Raw genomic sequence first — 14,425 nt, forward strand, 5'->3', positions numbered from 1 at the left:
TGATACAAGCACTCAGCTCTCTTTGTTACTAAGGGAATATTAATCATATACACTAAACAATCTATAATTGCAAAGTACCTTGCTAAGGCAAGGGAAAACAGCTCCTGTACTTTACAAAATAGCACCAAACCATGGTATGTCAAAGGGTCAGCTTCCGGTGATTTCTCCTGTCCACCTGGTGAATCTGGGCATACTGGGGCAATGCAGCAATTACCTCATGTACACAGACAGCCCTCTCCTCCTACCACCCAACACTACAATCTGTGAGGGATGCACTTACATAGCCAAACTGGAAGCAAAACTCTCTCCAGCCAAGATTGTGCTAGACAGTCAAGAGAAGAAGGTTAACACCCGCACTACACCATAAGCAACACATAGCCCATCTAAACCCACACCACCAACACCCACACATAGCAACACTAAATCCACATATGTGGAGGCTTTTAACTGTAACCTGCCCAAGCAACAAGGACCTCTGAAGTTGAAACACAAACAAACACCAATCACAACCAAAGTGTCACATAGGTCACAACACCAGTGTGCCACCCAGCAACAACCCCTAAGGCAAGACAACGTACCTTACACTTTAGTCATAGGTGACTCTATAGTCAGGCACACTGATGTCCCACTCACCAGGGTGAACAAGGAGAAAATTACAGTCAGCTGCCTGTCAGGTGCCAGGATCCGCCACATAAGGCACGCACTCAAGTCACTCTACAACAAGCACAAATATGACTCCGTCATTGTCCATGTTGGAGTGAATGACTTGAGACGTACCTCCCTGGACTACATGAAAAGAGACATGGAAGAGCTCTCGAATCATGTGGCCCAGGCAAGTATGACCCTATCCCTGAGTAGCATCCTGCCTTCACCCAGAATGATACCACAATATAAGGACAAAATGATTGACTTCAACGATTGGCTAAGCTTCTGGTGTCATCCAAAGCGGATCCAGTATCTGTCTGCCTAGGACGATATGATCAACAGACCATGATGCTTTGCCAGAGATGATCTGCACCTGTCGCCCCTGGGATTCAGGTTACTGGCTAAGGCTCTTGCCATCCCTATAGTGCCTTTTTTAGGCAAAGTTCAAAGGACAAAACCACCACCATAACAGGTACAAGCATGCAAAATCTGAAGGTAATGCTACTCAATGCTAGAAGTCTAAACCTCAAAATGCACTCTCTCAAGGCACTCCTAAAAATGGAGAACATCGATATCTGTGCAGTAACTGAGACCTGGTTCAAGGCTCCAGAGATAACCCCTGCAATACCAGGCTACAACTCTTACCACACATTTTGGCCACCAAACCAGGACCAAAACACTAAAGGTGGAGGAGTGTCCATATTCACCAAGGATATTCACACCACCAGGCTAGTTGCCCAACACAATGCGTCTCAAATTCTCCAGGTGCAACTAACACTAGGTAAGACTGCAATCTAAATTGTAGCTTGCTACAGATCCCCCACCATGCCCCAAGATTCTCACTACACCTTTCTAAACATACTGGAAAATATTAAGATACAGCCAAACACCCTAATACTGTGTGATTTCAACTACCCTGCCATTAACTGGGAAAACTACTCGTGTACCAGCACCTTTGCCCAACGGTTCTTAGAATTCATAAATCCCAATGCCCAGGATCAACTAATCCATAGTCCCACCAGGGGCTCCAATATCCTAGACCTGGTCATTACCAACATGGGAAATCAATGCTCCACACCTATGGTCACCCCCTCATTGGTCAGGTCTGACCATAAGCTAATCACCCTTAACATCCACATCACACCCCCACCCCCCAGTAAGGAAACCTCCATAAAAAACTTCTCCAAAGCCAACTTCATGCTACTCAAGTCAGAAGTGACAAACTTCATGACACCCATGCAGATGGGAACTGAAAGTTCAACTGCTGAATCCTACACTAAGGCACTGTAGGAGCACATCCACTCATGCATGAATCGTGCCATCCCAAACAGAACCAAGATGCTCTCCTCCAAAATAAGGAAGCCAGTCTGGTGGTCTCCTGCCATAAACAAACTTTACAACAAAAGGAAGAAACTGTTGCAGAAAAGAGGAAAATTCCAGGATGCAAAAAAACTCCCTTACTAGCCTCAGTAAGAAGCTTAGATCCCTCATAAAATCCTCCAAAGCTAGTTACGAAAATAAAATTGCCAAAGATTCCAAAGACAACTACAAGGCATTCTATAACTATGTCAAGAATCTAAATGGCAATGCTCAGATCTGCTCTGAGCTACAACAGAATGGCATTAAATATACTGATCCCAAGGATATTGCCAATATCCTGGAAGATCAATTCAGTGCCAACTTCACCCCCCTCTCACCCCCTAAACGGCCCATCTCAATACCAAAATATTGCCAAATTGCGGTAATAATGGACACACAGGTAAAAGATGCACTCTCCAGACCTAAGAATACAGCATCCATGGGACCAGATGACATCCCAGGCTGTGTACTACATGAACTACAAAACTGGCACCTCACCTAAGTGTCATGTTTAATCATAGCCTCACCTCAGGCTTCGTGCCCACTGAGTGGTGCACAGGTACAGTTATCCCACTCCACAAGGGGGGATCCACCTTGGATCCTGGGAACTACCTCCCCATCAGTCTGACGAGCCTGATCTGCAAGGCTATGGAATGTATTATCATAGAACTTATAAACAAAGACATTGGCAACCTTCAAACACTGGACCCCACCCAGGTTGGGTCCGTAAAGGGCTGATCTTGATTCCTGAACTTGGTTGACTTCTTCAAATCAGTCTCCAGAGCAATGACTGAGGGTAAGGCGGTCCACACAGCCAACATGGACCTCGCCAAGGCCTTTGACACCATCCCCCACTCTGGAATCATAGATAGGCATACTAAGCTGGGCATTAATCCCTACGTCACTCTATGGATTGCCTTGTGGCTTACTGACAGAACCCACACTGCAAAAGTAGCCAACTCCAAATCCAGCTCCAGACAAGTGACAAGTGGAGTACCTCAGGGTTCAGACCATGCTACACTTAAAGAAATCCCAATCGCTCAAAGCCACATGATCCAGGGATCAAAACCTTGTTCTCACAATAAACAAAACATGCTGTTGGGATAGGTTCCTGACCCAGAGACTCCCCATACATGTCAAGCAGAGCGCCTCTTTGGCCCTCTTTAAAAGGAACCTTGACGATTGGATGGGAGAAAGGAAATTCAGTCTGGGTATCACGTCAGTCACCCTGCTAGACAGGGTCCAGGGAAGTAAATAGTGTGGGAAGAAATAGCCAGGGAATTGTTATGGCTAGGCTTGTATAGGCCCTAGGGCCAATAGCCTAGTACCAACCCATGTAACTATACAGATATGGGTTTGAATCTCATCTGTAGCAAGTGTTTGTGTGTGTACATATATATGTGTGTACCTTAAGGATTTTGGCCCCATTTACAGCCAGTACACATCTCAGAGTCTGACTTTAGCAGTCCTGTAGATATCATCCACCTTACATGTACCTGTTGCCAGCCCTAAACCATGTCAGGTCAGTGGTGCATGTGTTAAATGCATAACCATAATGGTCCATAAAGATTGCTAGAAAGAGGTTTAAACCTCACCCCTGGCAAATGCAAATGTGTGATTAGGGTAACATTATTTTTGGGATCTCTCATCCACTACATCACCCGATGCCATTATTTACAAGAGCTGGTGATGTTCCTCACCTTAGAAGTACCTTGGGATAACATCCATCCTATAAGCTCCGTTGCTCATGAGATAAATGTGGTACACTGTAGTAGCAATGCATAGCTAGGTAGGGGTTTGAATCTCAGCACTGGCAAGTGTGTGTGTGTGTGTGTGTGTGTGTGTGTGTGTGTGTGTGTGTGTGTGTGTGTGTGTGTGTGTGTGTGTGTGTGTGTCTATCATTAGTATCCTGTGTGGAGGTTGCTGTGATTGTGCATTGTGGGATGAGTTTTGCTAAATTATTATATTGAGGACCTACTATATGTCACAATGTCCACCTTACAAGGACAACAGATGTCAAACACCAGAGAGGCTGGTGTAGACAATCCATAGCCCTACATGTGACATTATGGATTGGTGAACAATATAGACAACCCTTGTATAACTCAGAGAACAGTCTCCACCCATGTCTCATACACAAACACACTTGGCTAGGCAACAAGCACTATATTGGTAGTTCCCTGCATATTGCTTCACAGATAGTAACCACAGTGTGATTGCTGTCAACTACATGCCTGTTGACCACAACAGTTCCACTGACATCAGAAAGTACTATGATGTGTAACATCTCCTGACTGAGTGTGTGTTATCCAGCAAGTAAAAGGACATGGCACCCTGTTTCATCCCTACAGTAGGCAAATAAATGCTTACAGTGGTCCTTTTGCCATGTTCCACACTGGATGCCTGCAACAACTGTAGAGTCTGCAAATGAAACCCACAAAGGGAATACCATGCCTTATACACATGCCCTGTATGGACAGATGCCATTAACTCCACTGAATACCTGTATCATGCTGTTAATGTAGGTGCAAGCACAACCTCAATTCCATAGCCAGGTCTCCCCAAATGAGATCAGGAATGCTACATCAGAAGATAACAATCTGTACACACAAAATACCCCAGAGACCTCATGTACACTTCCACACGTCAAAGAACATGTGTGTGGGACATTTGCACAACCCAGATACTGTCCATGTTATGAAATATAGATCACATACATGGGAAGCAGTGCACATCACTGGCCACCCACAATAGTAACCCAGATGAGTGGATGGTGAATACAATACCCCCCCTGTGGGGATCACTCCAGGGACTACACCCCTGAGCCACACTGGAGACCATTGTCATGTGGCCTGATGCAAAGGTATTCCCTTTGTCTAGCCTTGTACAGCCATCAAGCCCATTCACCTACTACAGACCTGTGAAGCAATGAACCTATGCATCTCAGCACTGACAAGTGTGTGTGTGTGTGTGTGTGTGTGTGTGTGTGTGTGTGTGTGTGTGTGTGTGTGTGTGTGTGTGTGTGGAGATTAATGATTTTGAAGTCATTCACAATCACTACACCTCCCATTGCCCTACTTTAGTACGCCTGCTGATGTCATTCACCTTGAAATAACCCTTTGGCCATGTAGCAGACATATAAGCTCCATGGCGCTTGTGATAGCTATGTAATACTGTAGTGTAGCAAACTATATAGGCATAGGCTCTAATCCTGAGCTTGCCAACTGTGATAATGTGTGTGCTTCCCTGAGACAGTGTGTGTGTGTCCCCATTAACACCTGTTTTTGTGGACATTCACATGCACCACACTTCCCTTATCCCTCCTTTAGCACTGTTGCTGATGTCACTCACCTTCAAAGATATCTTTGGACAGTTCTTAAACATATAAACTCCGTGGCACATGCAATAACTGCATAACACTGTAATAGCAATATATAGTCGGGTAGGGGTTGAAACTCAGTACTGGTAAGTGTGTGTTTGTGTGTGTGTCATCAGTGTCCTATGTGGGTGTTGGAGTGATTGTGTACTGACAGGATCCATTGCAGTGTGGATTTTGCTACATCATTATATTGAGGACCTATATGTCCCATTCTCTACATTTCAAGGCCAACAGTTTTCAAACATTTTAGAGGTTGTTGTAGACAATCCTCAGCCATAAATGTGTACAGCCATATGCAATTACTGTGACAGTATGGATTAGTAAATAATATAGGCAACTGTTATAATACCCAGATACCAGTCTCCACCCATGGATCATACACAAACACACTTGGCTCTTACTCTCTTACACCCTTCCTTTCTTACTTTTTCTCTGTCTCTCTGTCTCTCTCTCTCTCTCTCCCTCTCTCTGGTGGATGTGGAAAAGTACATCTGTTTTGCATAGGCAGCAGCTTAAGTTTTGTAAGGAATGCTCATGATCAGCTGATGGCCTGTGCACGAATTACAGTTCTCCACTTGCTAATTGCATACGGAACAGCTGTGGTATCATTCCTATAGTCAATTGCATGGAAACACACTCCTACAACTAAGCACTTTATGTGGGTGTTGGCCCTTTTCCTTCACTGTGAGCAGGACTTCATGTAGGTGTTTGACAAACAGCATTACAGAGGGTAGTTGGAAATACCTCTTACAACATACACTGTGGAGATAGGCCAACAAACAGGAGGGGGGTGTTACAGACATGGGGACAGAATGTAAGTATTGCTGTTCTACATTTGAAGTAATGTTGGTTTAACAGGGGTTGTGTGGATATGGCTGTTCTACATGATTTAAAGTCTGGCATGACAGTGTTATGTAGCAGAGGAAACTCTCACCTGTAGGGCTATCTGCAGACTGTCCAGAGTTTGGAGTCTTACATGTGTTGTGCCACTCACACATTTCCTATCTTTAGATATGCAGTAGCATACTCTGATGATTGCAATCAGTACATGGTGACATCCATGTGAGTTACTGATGTCATATCCCTCAGAAGAGATATGTCACAACAAACCCTGTTATACCAGGAAATTTCTCAGTTTATCACAGCAATATGTCAATATTAGCCCAGTGTTTATGCCTCCGTCCCCAAAGTCTGTCACCCTTTGTCAATATGTCATGCAGTAAGAGATGTATATGTACAGTACATCATTATTTACTGACATCATACATATATAAATACACACACACACACACATATATATATATATATATATATATATATATATATATACACACACACACACACACACACACACATATATATATATATATATATACACACACATACATATATATGTATATATATATATATATATATATATATATATATATATATATATATATATAAATATATATAAATCAATACACAGCTATATATAAATATGTATATAAATATATATGTGCATGTACATGTATACATATATCTACATCTATATATATATATATATATATATATATATATATATATATATATATATATATATATCCATATCCTTGTTATGTGTGAACATGACTGTTGTATATATCTTCCCAGATGTATCACATCATATTTATCTATGTGTATATTTAGATATAACAACATACTGATTCAACACTAATTTCACTAACGAGTACTACAAAATTGTAGAAGTCAAAGCAGTTGTTCACTACTATTCAGTATGTGTACTGACAGATATATTGAAAAAAACAACAATCATTTTCACAGCTGTGATGGCTTATGGTTAACTGCTGTGAATATAATGTACAGGGTCCTGGGTTCAAGACCTGCAAGGGCTTTTTATTTTGTTGCTAGGCAGAACAAGGACTGTTGGATACAGAGTGGTTAAGGCAGTTTTGAGCAGCTTTAAGTGGGTTTGTGTGGCTTTGCACAATGGTAAGCGATGCTAACGTACGGTTAAACAAATAACCATTTACACCGTGTAGGCTTCATTTACCAGTGTGCAAATCTGCTTAGCATTTATATTTAAGCAATGCTTACACCTGCTAAGCATGGCTTAGCCCTAGTAACCATTTATCACATTCCAGTCTGATGAAGTAGCATGGTAATGACATCTTTAATAAGTGTATTCAATTCCATGTACATAACATGCTTCTATGTGCTGTCTTTACAGTAGCAAGGGGGTGTGAGTATACTGTCTGGGACACCTGAGTGTATATGGCTAGTACAACAATCTTTTCCTTTTGTATGTGTTTCTTACATGAGTAGTATCCCAGATTATATGCAGTCGCACCTGCATGTATTGTATCATTACATTACTACTGTTAACAGTGCTTTCTCAAGTAAGAGTAGATTGCAGATTGTAGTACTGGAGCCATACATCCCTACATGCAAAGCTATACTCTGAGTACTGACTATCATGTTCTTGGTGTGTGAGCTGTGTATTATTAAGTACTTGCTACTGGATATTGATCTGATATGTGGGTATTAACTGTGGACTACTATGTGTATAGGACATGTCATTGAGGGCTGCTGTCAAGTAGTAATGACATACCTATCAGTGTCAGACGTCTATATGTCAAAACATTAATCCTAATGCATAACCTGTTGGCTAGCTGATTTCTGTCTGTCCTCTGTACAGATGTGCAGATGTCAGGTATCCATCTTGGCTCCTTACAGGCAATCTGTGCTTGACTGGCACTGACATGTCTGCCCAGCTATGTTATGAATGCCACAGCTAGGAAACCCCACCCTGTATGCATCACATGCCATGAATACCTCAACTAGACTACCACATTCAACAGAACATGCTTGGGTACAGGTCTCCAACCCAGACACTGGTCATGTTATGTAATATATGTTGCATACATGTCAGTTGGAGCACCTCACTGGCACTCTGCAAGAGACAACCAGATGACTGGAAGTTGCATTTAACTGTCACCCTAAGGATCACTCACGTGACATCAATTGATAGATGGCCTGCTGACAAATGTCAGGTGGCATGATACCACTGTACCCACATCCCCTACTCTTCTCATCTCTCCATGGAAAATATCCTGGTACACACCTAGGAACACCTGCACCTATGGTTCCCAGTACTGACAAATGTGTCAGTGTGCATTGCTGAGAATAACAGTGTCTGTGTGTTTGTAAACTTGCAGTTGATAATACCCTGAGGACCTTCTCACACACTACACTCCTCATTACCATAGTTAGAAATAGCTGCTGCTGTAATGGACATTAAATGTACCTTGTTACACACTTCACCCTATGGGCTACCTGGAGCTTGCAGTACCAGCACAACACTGTTGTACAAATGGGTAGATAAGCATGGGTTATGCTCTGAGTCCTGGCAAGTGTGTGTATATGTGCAAGTGTGTATATTTGTAGGATACAGCATTCTGAGACCACATTCTCCAAATACTGTACACCTGGCCATACAGTATAAGGGATAGTGATGTTGCTGACATTAAGAGAGCCATGACAAGCCATCACCCTACTATCCCTGTGGCATGTGCAATAAATGCATATCCCTGTAGTAGGACTGATGAGATAGACAAAGGGTTGTATTGCAGTACTGGTCAATGTGCGATTGTGGGTATGTCAGAGTATTATCATGGGTTTCAGTAAGTAAAATATCCAATGTAGGATGTGGGTGCTGGGTATACTGTCTTTACACCATGGTACCCCAAGTACATGTCCCAAGGTATGAGGACCACTGTCACCATTAACCATACAGGTAAGTGAGTACACTATCCAGCCCAATGATGCATGTGCTGTATGCAAATTATCTGTAACAGAATGGACTCACTGACAACATAGTTAGCACTGATAACCCAGGTCTCTCAGATGTGTCTATGACTGTTATGTGTTTGTCAATGTGTATATGACAGTATGTCATACTATGTATTGTTCATTAACACCCAGTACATCCCCCATTACCATACTGTACAAGGCCTGGTGATGTTCCTCACTTAACAAGAAACTCAGGACACACCTCATCCTAAAAGCTGTGTGGTGTGTGCAATTAAGGCTAAACACATTAGTAGCAATAAGTACCTAGGTAGTGGTTTTAGTCTCAGTGTTGCCAAGTAAGTGTGTATGTATGTGAGGGGATCTACTTCACTTTGCAGAAAATACATGTTCCAGGAGGTCATCTGTCCGAGAACTGACTGGCAAATGCTAACAATACAAAGGAATCATCTTGTGGAAATTCATTCCATCAAAACTAGTAGCAGGTGTGTAAATGCCCTCTTCCCCACTGTATAGCTGTACAGTGATACTGGAGTTGGTATATATAGTTGGTTGTTGATGTTGTGGACACAGCCACCCTCATTACGGATATTGTTGTGTGTATCCCCTGCTTTGTATGCTGTAATACTGTACAGTTTAGGTTAACAGGTTAAGTAGTTGTCACTCACACTATGTGCGGCTCTATACCACCCCACACCCTCCAAAGTGGAGTGATGTGCCACCCACACCAGCACATTTATGTTTACCAACTCCAGGATTGCACTACATTAGGGAAGGGGACATATACCCTGCCAGTACCATTGTCATTGACATTAAAGTAGCAGACTGATTATTTACTGATGTGATGTTTTCCCTATTTTGTCTTGGTGGAATTACATAGGCTAAAATGGGTTCACTCCAAAATTAAGTACATCCATGTGTACAATATTCTCTGTGTACTGCATCAACACCAAAGCCTCTGTGTGTGTGTGTGTTATACACAAACATGTGGTGTGTGCCACCCAGTACACTTACCATTGTCCACTGTAGAAGGGCTGCTGACATCAGCCACCATGCAGTCATCTGTATATACCCCTCAGAACTATCAGCCATATGGCACATGTAGTAACTGTTATACAGACCTGTTACTTGTCTTCCGCTGTACCCAGGATATGACACAGTCAATGTGTCACCACAGTGCCATACCCCTTGTAGGAAACAACAGCAGACCAACATCCTGCTAACACATAGACACCTACAACACAAACTGAATACATTATGGAGACCACTATCAGTCAGTGTTAATAACAGCTATAATGCATCATGGCTGGACAGCTACACACCCTGACATGTGAGCATTAAGCTTTCCTGCTGAAAACATGTTACACAGCATTACATTGCTATACCTTAGCACATTCACCCTGCGGATCGGAACCATATTAGCTGTCCCTGCATCAATGGTATGGATGACAGGGATGTGGCACAGGTGGGTCTATATTATAATTTTGAATGTTTAATAGTTCGAATGCACAAACATCGAACTTTATGCATCGAACTATTAAACAATCGAAACACAATAAAAATATTTGTAGAACAAAAAAAAAAACACTAACGAGTGTAGGCACCCCCCACACCCCCTGCTACTTAAATATAACAACTCCAAAATCGTGCTACAGTGTAGGAAAGGAAAATCTTCCCTTTCCGCACCATACTACGTTAATATGCAATCTCAGAGTTGGTATATTTAAGTAGCAGGGGGTGTGGGGGTGTAGGGGGGCTTGCCCCCCTGCTTAAACCCATTAGGGTAAGCATTTGATGTTTAAAATTTTTTTTTATTTTTGAAGTTATGGAAATTCGATAATATGGTGTCGACCATATTGTATTCAATGTTCCGTAACTTTGAGATTATAATATAGACCTGGCACAGGTATCATCATATGCACAGGGTGTGTTGTGGGTTTGCCAGAGACCTAGGCTGAACCATTTGGTTGACATCATCTGCGTGTGTTAGGGGGTTTCGTTATTAATTGGGCTGTCGAGATGTGGTGTGTGTAGGTATGGAGGTGCTCTAGCTGTGTTGGTGGTGGTGTGTGTGTGTGTGTGTGTGTGTGTGTGTGTGTGTGTGTGTGTGTGTGTGTGCACAGTTCAGCCATGTGCCTACCCTATACAGGGTTTTTTTGGACAGCTGCAGACCATACATGGTGGGGTGTGCAGTTCACCATCTCTGGCCATGGACATGAGAACTGTGCCTGCCAGGGTTTCCACAGGCACTACTGGGTACAAGGTCAGATATGGTACTCTTCCCTGATGATGACAAATGTCCACTGGATCCAGGTCCCTGTTGGGACCAGCCAGGGCCACGTGCACGTGTCCTGCTGTCTTGTGGTGTGGACAGCACCCCCCCTGCAGTGCTGGTGTTGGTACTGCCACTACGGGAGCAGCTTTGATGTCTTACACATCCACGTAGACCTCCACCTGTTGGTGTTGCTGACCTACATCCACGCGACTGTTGCCCTACTCCCACCATCTGCTCTAACACAGACATTGCACGATCGAGGATTCCCACCATCTCACCCAACCATCTATCCAGGACCTCTGCAAAATAACGGTGGGCACCTGCAAGATCACAGATGTTGTTAATAACAGCAGAATGAGTAGCCCTCTGGAGCCTCAGACTCTGTCTGGTATAACATTCCATATGTGCCTGTGCATCCATGACAGCCCAAAACATGCATCTGGTGACATCTGCTGTGGCACTTCTGCCAGGGGCATGATGGCCAGCAGCCCTCCTATGAGCACCCCTGGACATCTGCCTGTGTGGTACCTCACTGGTCATCTGGCTATGGCTGCTGTGTACAGACACACTTGCCATAGTCACCACACAGTCCTGTCCCATGCCACCACCACCCACCAACTGTCACTCATCTATGGCCACTGGTGATGGGGTATGTATAGGCAATGTGACTCTGTGTGGGGATGGCCACACACACACACACACACACACATACACACACACACACGCACACACACACACGCACACAAACACTTACATGTGAGGTGGCACAAAGATATTACACAGACCTCTCATTACCCAACTGTCAACATGCATGACATATGGCACTCAACAGCATGCACTGCAGCTATACTCAATCCCTGTTAACAACAGTATACATCTCTGTGATGCATGAGTTGTGTTAGGTGATGCCCTTTCCCCTGGAACACACTGCACCTATGTACATAGTATTGCTGTGCACCTGTTCAGCACCCTGGCTTGTACTGTGCACCATACCTCACAAGTGTCCACACCATTGTTGAACATGTATATGTGTGGCAGCTATGTTTGCTCTGTTGCTCACAGCCCCTATGTGTTTGTCTGACACATACCTGGGTTGATATGAGGACAGATGTCAATAGTGAGTGCCTAACACCTGATTTGCAGATCTCATCATCAGCAGTGCATGTATGAGCAATAAAATCCAATTACACTGACAACCTTCAAAGCTTCATGTGGCTATGAGGCATGTACACACCCTTATTGACATGCCGCCCTCTTCCCTGATATGCCATAGAGCCACAGTACTGCATATGTTAACATTACACACACCTGATATGTGACATATGTCCTGTGCAATTAAATGCAGTATCAAACAAATGTGTTAGTTGTGCAGATGCTGATTGAGGTGCATACAATATGTGGGTTACATAAGTGTGCAGACCCTTAACATGATGGTTTGTTGCAGCACCTGTTAAGTGAACTACAGCAGTCACTATTCCTGGAAGGGGTATACTAGCATGGCCCATCTTTACTTGCCATTATTTGGTCACTCCCCCCTACAAATATCCCCCAACTCTGCCAGATTGCAAGGTCAGCTCATGTGCACAGTCCTTGGAGGTCACACAGTGCCTTCACTATTGCTGTGGAGTCAGGGTTATGTCTGGCACAATGCATGACCTTGACTGTGTTCAAGTACAGCCATTCTTAGCAAGCTTTGAATGTATGCTTCAGTTTACTGTTGTGTTTCAGGATGACACCCCTCCCTATCCTCAGCATTTTTGCAGATGCTTGACAACTATGGACCACACATGAGTGTCATTTTGCAGTGTCCCAAATTCAGAACACCATGTCTACCAGCCTAGTTCCTGCTAATGAACAGCAAACATAAAGGTGTACACTGGCACCAGCAAAGTACAGATGGGGATGGTGGCCTGAGGTGGAGTTAGGTGTTGCTTGTGCAACACATGTATCTTTATTAATACTGTCTGTAGGTTTCAGCCTTGGTCTTGATACACCATTACACATTGCAACACATGCTTTTGGGAGACTTGATGTTATGCATATGCTACCTGTAGAGAGCCCTGGATGATGTCTCCTGGGGAACAACTCTTCCATCTGATTACCCTAACCCATAGGCCACACTTATACAGAATCCAGATAATTGTCGACACAGGTACTGCACAGGCAGTACTTGCTAGACATTCCTGCAAGTCCCTCAGTGTTGCTGCATGTTTTTGGGCAGCCTCCATGACCAGTTTGCAACATGTGTTGTCATCTGTCTTGGATGGGCATCTGTTTATTTTCTACATTAATGTTGTCCCACACTTCTTCATCACATATATGCTTGTCTGCACTGTTTGCCATGGTATATGCGATGGTGAGGTAAGGTTACGTCTCCACTCCTGAGTGCTACCTTTTGGATATGGGATCCATTCCATGGTTTGTAAGATATGTGCAAGCCACAGCTGCCTCTGTTGCAGGTGAGTGGGCAAATGTCATGGACATTCTTCTTGGACAGCAGACAATTACTTGGTGTGACATTGAAGACCTGTACTTAATGGAAGGTGTATACTCAAGAAGAGTGAATGCTGCAGTACCTCATAAGCTGCTTCCACAGTATCTTATTTGGAGTGTGTGCACACATATGCTTTCAGTGTTTGTTAAGGTATGTATATATTTGTTATCCTAACATAGGATTCCATATTACACATTCATTGTTCATGTTAGGATCACATTACAGGTTGTAAAAGTTGTGGAATGTGGTATTGTGATATGCCATTGTGTAGATCTGTAACAGTTGTCATTGTAATAGTGGTATATACACTGTTGTAGCCACTGTATAAGGGTAATGTTTCAGACATGTCCCTACTGTAGGCCATTTGTCCCACCATTATGTTCATCTCTGTCCACACATATTGCACTGGCAGGTTGTTAGCTATACTGCAAGACTCTTACATACCCTTCAAATATGCCACCATGGTGACCACTGTGATGCAATG

Source organism: Protopterus annectens, chromosome 3.part0 (genome assembly GCF_019279795.1).
Source record: "Protopterus annectens isolate FY-2018-M chromosome 3.part0, PAN1.0, whole genome shotgun sequence".
NCBI classification, from domain to species: domain Eukaryota; kingdom Metazoa; phylum Chordata; order Ceratodontiformes; family Protopteridae; genus Protopterus; species Protopterus annectens.